General features: G+C 43.3%; 1 long non-coding RNA gene across 1 annotated transcript in view; it reads right to left on the bottom strand.

Moving 5' to 3' along the window:
• Nucleotides 1-1,436: 1,436 nt before the first annotated feature.
• LOC109313198 overlaps nt 1,437-10,199 on the bottom strand; it is a 28,200-nt gene continuing 19,437 nt past the window's right edge. The window contains exons 2-3 of the long non-coding RNA XR_002101985.1: nt 2,085-2,091; nt 1,437-1,449 (exon numbers count right to left, since the gene is read on the bottom strand). This is a non-coding gene — a long non-coding RNA (uncharacterized LOC109313198). The remainder of the gene's footprint in view (nt 1,450-2,084; nt 2,092-10,199) is intronic.

Below are 10,199 nucleotides of genomic sequence, written 5' to 3'. Positions count from 1 at the left end.
GTACAAAACATTGTCCCTTTCCTCAAATCTAGGGTAGGCCTCTGCCAGTCTCTGGTTCATTATTTCCACTTCATATTTGGCTAGCCTTTCTTTGAATTTATGTCAAAAACTGGCTCTTGAGCCTGTTCCTCATGGAACTGACCATCGTCTATAATTTTGCCCAGATCAAGGGCCTCTTCTGGGTCTGCCATCTGGGATGTGGGGCCTGCTTCCACCCTGGTGAAGCCTTCAGTCTGTGTATTTGCCATATGTCTACCCATGAGTGGTTTCAGTGTCTTTTCCATTGTTTGATTCACTACTTCCCATCGGTAGGGCCAATCTACACCCAATAACACTGGGCGTGGCAATGTCTCTCCACTATCCCCACCACTAAATCGTCCATCCTTCCTATAACTATTAATCTCATGCATCTCCTTTGGTAAGTGTAGGAGGCCCTGTGGATGCAAACCATACTTACCAGCATGTCCTCCTCCCTTACATGTGGCAGAAGCAAATAAGATTTTAGCATCGTTTGTGTGCATCCCGTGTCTACAACCACTGGCCCTAACAAATCCCCTGTCTTTATGTCTACCACCAGCTTGGCACATTGCAAGGGTCTCTTATGCCAACTGAAGCTACAGTACATTTTTTCCTTGTGTGGCACTTCCCCCGCACACTCTCCCTTATTCTTCTGGGTACAATGCATAGCTATATGGCCCTGGTTCCCACAGTGGTAACACATTATTTCTCTAATGTCCCAACCTCTGGGTTCCTTCATGGACCCTCTCAGCACCTCCAGCTTCCACCAGCAAGCCCCTCTAGTGTCTCCTCATGCCCCTGGAGTCACACTCCCCATTCTCACCACTTTCTCCCACTCTGGCTCTTTCTGCTGCCATGAATGCCTCAGCAAGGTACAGAGCCTCTTCTACCAATTGAGGCTGATGTCTCCTTACCCATTTTTGCATTTCCCCACCCAAATTGGTAAAGAACGGTTCAAGGTCCAAAATGTCCAAAACTTCTGCTACTGACTTGCCCTCTGGCTGAGCCCATCTGTCTAATAGGCTCTTCAGCATCTAGGCCAATAGCTGAGGCCACAGCTCCTCCATCTTCTTTTCCCCTCAGAAACATTGCCTATGATACTCTGGGGAGACCTTTAAATGGTATAGGATGGCCCTTTTTATCTTTTCATCATCCACTGCATTGGCCCACAACAGTGCTCTGTAAGCCACTTGAGCTGGCCCTATTAGTAGCAGGCCCAGTTAGCTTGCCCATCTGGCTGGATCTCAGCCAGCAACCAATATCACCCCCTCAAATGATTTCAGGAAGGCCTCTACGTCATCTTCTGGTGTCATGGTCGGGATTGTCATCGCCTCTGTCATCAATGTCATGGCTGCCTGCCAGGCCTCTAATTTTTCACTCAGCTCTTGCTATCATGACAGAATCATGATCCAAACCTTGGCTTCTTGGGCTCTCATCCTCACTAACTCCTCCATCTGCGCCTGCTGGTTTTGGAGCAACTGCAGCATAATCTCATGAGCTTGTTGCCAGTCTTGAGGTTTTCCCGTATCTGTACTGGCTTGCTCTGTCTTGTCCTTTCTCCTTCACAATTGGTGGCCTCTCCCTAATAATCCTCATCTGAGTGGGAGATGTTTCAGATTCCTGGCCAATGGGCCAAGTTGTTACAGAGCACCTTTGCAGTCTTTGGTGACACTGATCACCGTCAGCCCCTCTGGCTCCCCTGCCATGCCCTGATGGGAGAGAAAAGAAAATACAACAAAAGGGTAGATGGCTGACATTGAAATTGTAGGTGTTTGGTATGTCAGTCTCAGCCGCAGGGCTCCTCCTTCCCTTAAACTCTGTCCATGCCCAACCAATTCTGTAGTCCCAAAGTTCTTCTTTGTCTGGCAGGTGGAAATTCCTCACCTGGCTTATTCCTCTTCAAGGCAGTTTCCACTTTTCCCTCTCTATAACCTCGAACATTAAGCAAATATAGTCTCTCTCTCCCTGGACTTTGAGAGCCCACATTTGCCAGTCACAGGCAGTCTTTCATGAGGCTGAGTCCCCAAATAGTCCTCCTCCCTCCCCTCAAGTGATCCCTTTTCCACAGTGGGGCTGAGGTGGAGACTTACATGCCTTTCTCTCTTTCCTTCTGCCGATGGACTCCTCATTTTCTTGGGAACTCACCATGTCCATCAGCTCATCACTTCTATGGCAGCAGTATCAAGCCATCATCTGGCTATGGTGACTGTTCCTAGATCTCTGCGCCTCTATATAGACTCCGCACAACCCACTCAGTTGCTCTGCTCTCTCCTCTCCAGGGGCACTCACTCACCGGTGCTTCTTCTTTTATAGGTCATTTCAGCTGGCCTGACCAATCAATGGTGCTCACTAAGGAGGACCATGACGCCTCCAAAAAGCCTGCTGTTGACTGACATCATCAAAGAGTGCTGTGGTGTAGCACATCCATTCCAGTTAAGTGTTTCTCTGCTGCCATCCCTTCCTTAAAACAGGGGCCAATACCAGCCCCCCCGTTGGACACTGATAATGGGAGAAAAGAGGTTTTAGTAAGGGGTCAGATACTGGCCTAGTAACTAGTTGCAAGCGTAATATATGATCACATGCAAGAGTGCTTTGGATTATACTTGGGACTTGGAAAAAACTAAATGTAGGGGGAGAAGAGAGCACAAGCCTTGTGTTCTGGCTACTGACTCTTTCTGGATGATAGAAATAGAAATTCAGATGACCTCCAAAGAAAATCACATTTATCCTTGATCTTATGAAAAATCACCAATGGCAATGATTTGGGCTTTCGATGGGAAGAAAAAGGCTCAAGCAAGGTCTGACAACTTGTAAAGCCTGGGCAAAAATCCAAATGACCCATAAAAGTTTTGTCCAAGTGGAATGGTGCGGAGAGACTCTGGGTAAGTTAAGATAGCTTCCAGCATTCAACCACCGCTGGGCATTGTTCCTTGAAATGTCATTCCTGCAGGGCCAACGTAGTCCTATGAAGCGGGATATTATGATGTGAGCCTATGCTGAGTGGATGACACTGAACTTCAAAAACATGGGGGGTGATTTCAGGCAAATCTCTAGTAGTCTTATAGAGCTCTTTCTATTCCAGATTTCTACAATGCCTAGCACAATGGGATCCTGGTCCATGGCTAGGTACTACTGAATTAAAAACCGTTAATAATAATAGTTGGTACCAACATGAGACGAAGACACATCAGAATAATCACAGACATAGCCACAATATAGGCAAAAGTTGTTCTTTAAAGCATTGGTATTGCTGAGTGTCTGTAACTTCTGTTATCTTCCACACATCTAAAAAATATTACCATGGATCAAGCATACTCCATGCTGTACAGTACCACGCTCTTAGTCACATCTCTGCAAACAATGTTGAGCCAAAGGTGCCCATACAATGATGGGTGCAAGGCAAGAGAATGCTTGGTGTTTGCTTAATTCATTAAAGGGAATCAACTATAATAAACTATGTATTATGATATGTAATTATCTGCAGTTATTTTGTTTTTAGGGAGATTTCAATCCATTTCCCTGTTAGTTTATGCTAGGAGCCACTATATTGTTGTTGGAACAATCCAATACACCCCCGCTCAGAAAAATGTTTTGTTGCTGAAATCAACACAAAGTGGATTAATGTCAAGACTTGTTCTCCATTTATTCACTCTGGCTTTTTACTGAGATGACTATTGATTTCAGTGGTGAAATAGGTGATGCACTAGCACAGCACACACCTTACCTATGTAAGTGAGGACAAAACCCAACCCTATGCATTGTACCATCCTCAAATATCTTCTAGGGATGGGTCCAAGCTTCAAATTCCAGATCCTCCATCAGGTCCAGATTTGAGCCAATCCAGAATTCAGGGGGGTTCCTGCCCAAAGACAAACAATTCCAGCAACCTTGTGGTAGATGAGCAGATGAGACATGGAAGGAAGGAATGAAGACAATAGTAAGTCATCTAAGTAGTCTTAGCATAGCATTTGAGCCTAAAGCAAGGAACATTAGCCAAAATATGGGAAGGAAGTGTGATTGGAAAACACTATGGTGAAATTCTAGTTTATGTGATAATATATTAAATATATTTCCCCATATTAGAGGTTTACCATAGACATGTGAGCTCATAGGAAAACCATAATAGCAAGTATTTTGGATGCCATCATCTTGGAAAGGCAGCTCTACATCACCCATAACCTGAGTATCTGTTACCTTGGCGATAACAAAGTCAGGGATTCCCTGACCCTAGCACCGTATCTCAGCATGATCCTTTATATAATGCTGATCAGATGTTGAATGATGTCTCCAATAGTCTAAGGCACAAAGTTGCTATTGCATTTATTTAACTAATTCTCATGGGGTCTCTCTATTTACACAAAGTATTCATTTCACGAGCCGCTCTGGTTTGGGCCATATGGCTAGAAAGCAAGCTAAATGATTGTATCTTAGGCAGCATGTTAATGAGTGAGCTCTAAAGGCATTTGTACACATGCTTGTGCTGCAGTGCCAGGTGCTGCAGCATATGCAGTTGTATAAGCAGCGAAATCCACATCAGTGCTGAGAAAATGGTGGTGGCATGCCATTGAACTAAACCACCTCAAAGGTGAATTCGCTGGATCTGTGGCACATTGCAGGATGAAAAGGTATGTGTATAAATACCTATGGACACTATTCCCCCTCAGGGAACTATAATATTCATCAGGAAACACTGAAATCTGAAACAAAATGATGAACAACGGTCTAGTTTATTAAAATTGAGGTTATTCCTCAGAACAGTCCTAACCTGGAACCATCTTTCACTAACAGTGTAAAACACCAAGCCTGTCAATCACAAAATTCATGACATCACCCTGCATCCTAGGAGAGCCTATGATAATCCACTTCAATATTCATAGATGTTTGAGTCGGTGGGGACCTTAGCAGATTGAGTCTGATCCCCTGCCCTGGGGTGGAAAGATCGCAGGGGTCAAATGATGCCAGCCAGGGCATTTCTAGCCTCCTCTTAAAGACCCCCAAGGTAGGGGAGAGCACCAGCTCCCCTGGAAGCCATTCCAGATTTTGGCAACCCTTACCATAAAGAAGTTCTTCCTGATGTCTAACCTAAATCTGTTCTCCATCAGCTTGTGGCCGTTGTTCCTAGTTACCCCAAGGGGTGCCCTGGTAAACAGAGCATCTTCTATTCCTTGCTGTCCTCCCCTAATGAATTTGTAGGCACCCACAAGATCACCTCTCAGCCTTCTCTAATGGAGGCTGAAGAGATCCAGGGCCCTCAATCTCTTCTCGTAGGGCTTTGCCTGCAGACCCGCAAGCATACGAGTGGCCCTCCTCTGAACCTTCTCAAGGTTGTCCACAACTCTCTTGAAGTGTGGCACCCAAAACTGGACACAATGGTAGTGTCCAGATTTGGGGATCATTAAAAAAATATATCAGGATAAACAGAGTGGTGTTTTTCAACTCTGTATCCCAAAGTACTTCACAGTACCTTCATCCCCAATAAAAAGGAGGAAACTGAGGCAAAAAAGCCATATGGCTCCACGTCTCTTTGCTCATTCTATATTCACATACACCTGACTTCTCCAAGTCCCTTAAACACTAGACAGCACAGTGACATATCTATAAAAAGGAGGAAATACTTTCATCCCTTACAATGATTTGGGAAGATGAATTATGTATGTAAATGTAAAACTGCTATCTACATTATAACTTTGAGCAAGTCACTTAGATCCAGATCCTCACAGTTTAGGTGAAGATTTAGGTAGAATCAATGGGAATTAGGCATTTAGGGTGCAGACAGAAGTGCAGCTCCCTGCAGTAACTGAAAGCACTTTGCAGGAAGCATTCTGAGTTACAACAATCCTCTGGACCAAACAGAAGTTTACTTGGTTCAAGGTGGGAGGGGAATCTAACTGCTGGCAACAGCTTCCCCTCCCCTGCCAGCTCCCTGCCAGCCATGGCTGTTTTTGGAATAGGAGGGAGGAAAGGATCAGAGGGAGCTTTTCTAGGGTTTTCCCAGGCAGTGTTGGAGGGCCTCCAATACACCCGCCCTACCCTCCAGCGGGGACTGAAAAAACCCAGACCAAATTCCTTCCGCTCCCTTTCCCCTCCTCCCATTCTGAAAAGAGTGACCGGCTGGGAGGCAACTCAGATACAAGTTACAGAAGATGCTATGTTTTGAAATGGCTTCATCTGAACCCTCATGCAATGAGGGTTCAGTTTTTCACCCAATCAGCCATTTTTGAAGCAGTCTGCAGCTGTGCCCTTGTGTTTGGTCACAGTTATAGACCACTTTCTGTGGCCAGATTGGGCAAAAATTGTCATTTCTGTCTGTGCCCTTAAATACCTTTTGAGGGTCTAGGCCTTCATTTTTCTGTGCCCTTGTTCCTCTTCTGGAAATAACGATAGTAACACTTCTCTTCATGCCACGAGTAGAGGACACAGTGGAAGAGTAATTAAACAATTACACTATAGCTACAGATGTGCAGCTTCAAACCTCACTCAGGATTCATGCCAAAGCCTGTCCCTCTGGTTGACCAAGCTGTTAATGGCTACCTGACTATTTGGGTTGGGACATCAAAGGAAACATGTCCATATTGGGTACCGAAACTGAACCCGCCTGAGCCATGCTAGCTTGACATGACATTACAGTGAACCTTTGACCTCTTCAAGGTATTGGGAGGATAAATACATTAAAGGTTGAGAGAAGCTCAGATACCAGTGCTGGGGTCAAGTCAATGTCTACAGTAATGACAGAAGGGCCTAGTGTGACACAAAAAACCCACAAAGAATAGAAAAGTTTCAGACCTACAATGATGCGGCTTGCAGGTCTGAACGTTTCAATGTGTTTCTTTCTGCAGGAACAGTTTAATAATACAAAGGGCAAAAGGAAATGCCACATAGCCAGACTGAGACCCTCACCACCTCATTCCGTACAGGACACTGAACAGTTGTCAAAGGTAATAACTTCAGGCTATAAATCCCAAGAAGCTTAAGAGATTTAAGTACCCAAATCCTATTAAAATGCAAAAGGAGTTTGACACCCTAAAAAATCTCAGCCTGTGGTTCTTGTCAATCTATTATTTTTAAATAAATGTTGCCAAAAGGGGCAGGGAACTGACCAGCTCCCATTCAAATCACATATCACATGCTTCCCTCCTCTCTACCCCCCTCTTCTCTCTGCTCTGGCTCTCGAGCGCTGATGCAAGAATTTCAAGCAACATCAACCCTGATGTAACTCCACTTGATTTACTGGCAGCTGGAGGCTATCCTCTGCTTGCTGTAGTGCTGAATGGTGGAAAGCACAAAGCCCTTTTTCTTGCCCTGACAAATCTCAAGTTAAAGCTAAAGGTTGTTCAGAACTTGACATTGCAGAGCAAATTGGGAGGACAGAAGCAGGGGAAAATGGAAGATCCACCAGCAGGATTGAAATGAAAGCAACACCCAGAGTATTCACTGTTGAATCAAAGGACAGTAAAGCCTGTGCTAAGGGGTAGAGAAATAGGTCTTCTGACATCAAGGAATCCACAAGGATCTATCTAAATTAGTGAGATGGAAAAAGCAAATCTCTTATACATGCACAATGTGCCTGCAGACTAGGGAAGTGAACTTGGGTATGTTCCCAGATTAAGCTGTACTAGGGTGTAATGGTGGATGGAGCCTGTCTCCAAAAGGGGTTTAACCAGGATAATTACAGCAATACAGTTACATCAGTGTGAAGTTCCTTAGCATAGGGAGGTGGTAGAATTATGCAAATTTTGGGGGGGTTGATTGGCCATTCTGAAAAATCAGAAAAAAATATTCACTTTGTGTCAAAGCGAAGTGCATTGTTTTGAATTTTTTGACAAATTAAAAGTTAAAGAAAAATTAGCTGGGGTCAAACAAAATAACTTTTGGGTAATATGAACATTTTAAGTTAAATGGAGGGACATTGAAACAAAAAAGGTTGTTTGGGATCCAAATATGGAAAAGTGATGTTATGAAAAAGTTGAAATAAAACCTTGAGGTTCCTGAAACACTTTGGGCATGTCTACACAAGACTCTTAATGCTTATTGGACTAATTCTACTTCCCATTAGTGCAGCTGGCAGATACCATGCCAATCTGCTAACGAGCAGTAAATTAATCCAATGGACATTAAACGTCACCTAAAAAGCGTTCATCTGCACTAATGCGCAGTAGCGCCAATTACAGCAATTTAGTATCTATTATTACAAGTACTAAATGCACTATAATTACAGTGCATTAATGAACGTGTAGACATACCCTCTGTGTGTTCTTTTTCCCCCACCAATTCACCAATTTTCTAAAAATGTTGTGATTATCAAATCAACACTTTTCCCCGCAAAAAAGGATTAGCTGATACCATCTTCCCAGCTCTATGTAATGATTTCTTAAAGGGGGAGCCTTTTAACAAGGATGACTAAGTCTCCTATTTGAAAACTTGAAGAAGAGCCCAGAAACTGCCATGATCCCATATCCAATCTTACTTATATTAGTAACTTTACCTGAGTTATTCCACTAGAGAATGCTCACGTGAGCAAATTTATTCACATATGTGTTTGCAGGATCATAATCTAAATCATACTGATTTCCTACCAAATACTGTTTCATTTCATATAAAGCCTTTAAAATGCAACTCAGGAAATACTTTTACTTATCTTAAACAGCTGCAATACAGATAATTAATAAGAAGGGCTTTTAGGCTGAGATTTTTAAAGCTTCCTGAGGGATCAAAGTACTTGGTCCCCATTGAAAGTGATATATAAAATGGGATTTGTTGCTACAATATTGTTCTGCTTCTCAGTCACTCCAGACAGAGGGAGAGAGATTAAAAAGGTAAAGAGAAAGGAAGAGAGCCACAGCTAGTGTAAGTTATCATATTTCCACTCATATCCTCAGCCAGTGTAAAAGTTCATAACTCCACTGAATTCAATGAAACTATGATGATTTCCACTAGCTGAGAATCTGCCCCTATTATTATATGTGTAAATCTACACACTGATGGTTTCCATGAGAGCCTTAAAGCAATGCACAGTTGAAAAGGCAGGTCTTATCACATGCAAGATGATTTGGGGCATCTTCATTGGGCCGATTTCACCCGTTGTCACTGGGGAGGCTTTCCTTTGACATCAGTAGGCTTTGGGTCAAACCTTTGATCAGCTGTATCGATTCATTATAAAGTGGGACTGAGACTAGAGGAGGAATTGACAAGTTATTTATTTGTATCCCGGCCCTAATCACAGCTCTTTCTCTGAGCTGGTTGTAACGTACCTGTTTGTCTCAGTTTCCTTACTTGTTAAAAGGAGATAAATATTTCCTATTATAAAATGTTGGGTACAACAACTGGAAAAGATCGCTATTACTAACCACCATAAGAAGTCAAGGAAAAAAAGATTTACACAGAATCAAGCTGAAGTACTTTGCAGCTCAGGTGCGCTGGGTTCCACTCAGGAAGCTGCAACTGATTCAAATATGTTTTGTAAGAACTCATAAACAAATTCAACTGTATTTTCTGCAATAAGCTCATGGTGTAAAAGGATGATACCCTAAGGATAAGATCAAGCAGATGGATGGATAGATAGAGTGAGTGAGTGAGCTTAACAGTCAGAGGTTGAATATGAGATCTAGAGGTGGCTAAACTGCCAGTAAGGAGTCTACCATGGATTCCTGAGGTGAAGTGAGTGGATCGCAGCAGCTGACAGCATGAGCTGGTACTAAGTACAATACAGCTGACTTACACATTTTGACGGGAAGAAGCATTATGCAGCAGATCTCTCCAGTTCTGGCATAAGAAAATGTTTATTCTGCCTTCAGATTGATTTTCTATTGCCCTGCCCTTCGCACAGTTATTTACTCGTGTGCCAAGTGGATGTAAAATACTACAGCTCGGTGACTTGGTGGTGTCTTACACCTGCCATATACAGACTTAGCACAGCCATAAACAAGTATATGAGATCCAGAGCAGAGGCAAAGCAGCCCCTTTGTATTTATGGTGGGTGGACTATTAAAAATGAGAGTGGAAACACTCAAGTGGGGTGTGAAATACGAAGCTCAGTAAAAGCAAGATGGGGAAAGGGCCACTGTCTTGGCTTAGCTCTACTAGGACCATTTCAAAGCAATGTCTCTGATTGCCGTGGAGCAACATCACCGTAATGTAGATTAGAATCTGAACCAAAATGCCTGATTGTCTCTTCATTTAATATC

This window comes from Crocodylus porosus, unplaced genomic scaffold (assembly GCF_001723895.1).
Source record: "Crocodylus porosus isolate Cpor-Errol unplaced genomic scaffold, CroPor_comp1, whole genome shotgun sequence".
NCBI lineage: Eukaryota > Metazoa > Chordata > Crocodylia > Crocodylidae > Crocodylus > Crocodylus porosus.
This window is presented reverse-complemented; position numbering and strand designations above follow the sequence as displayed.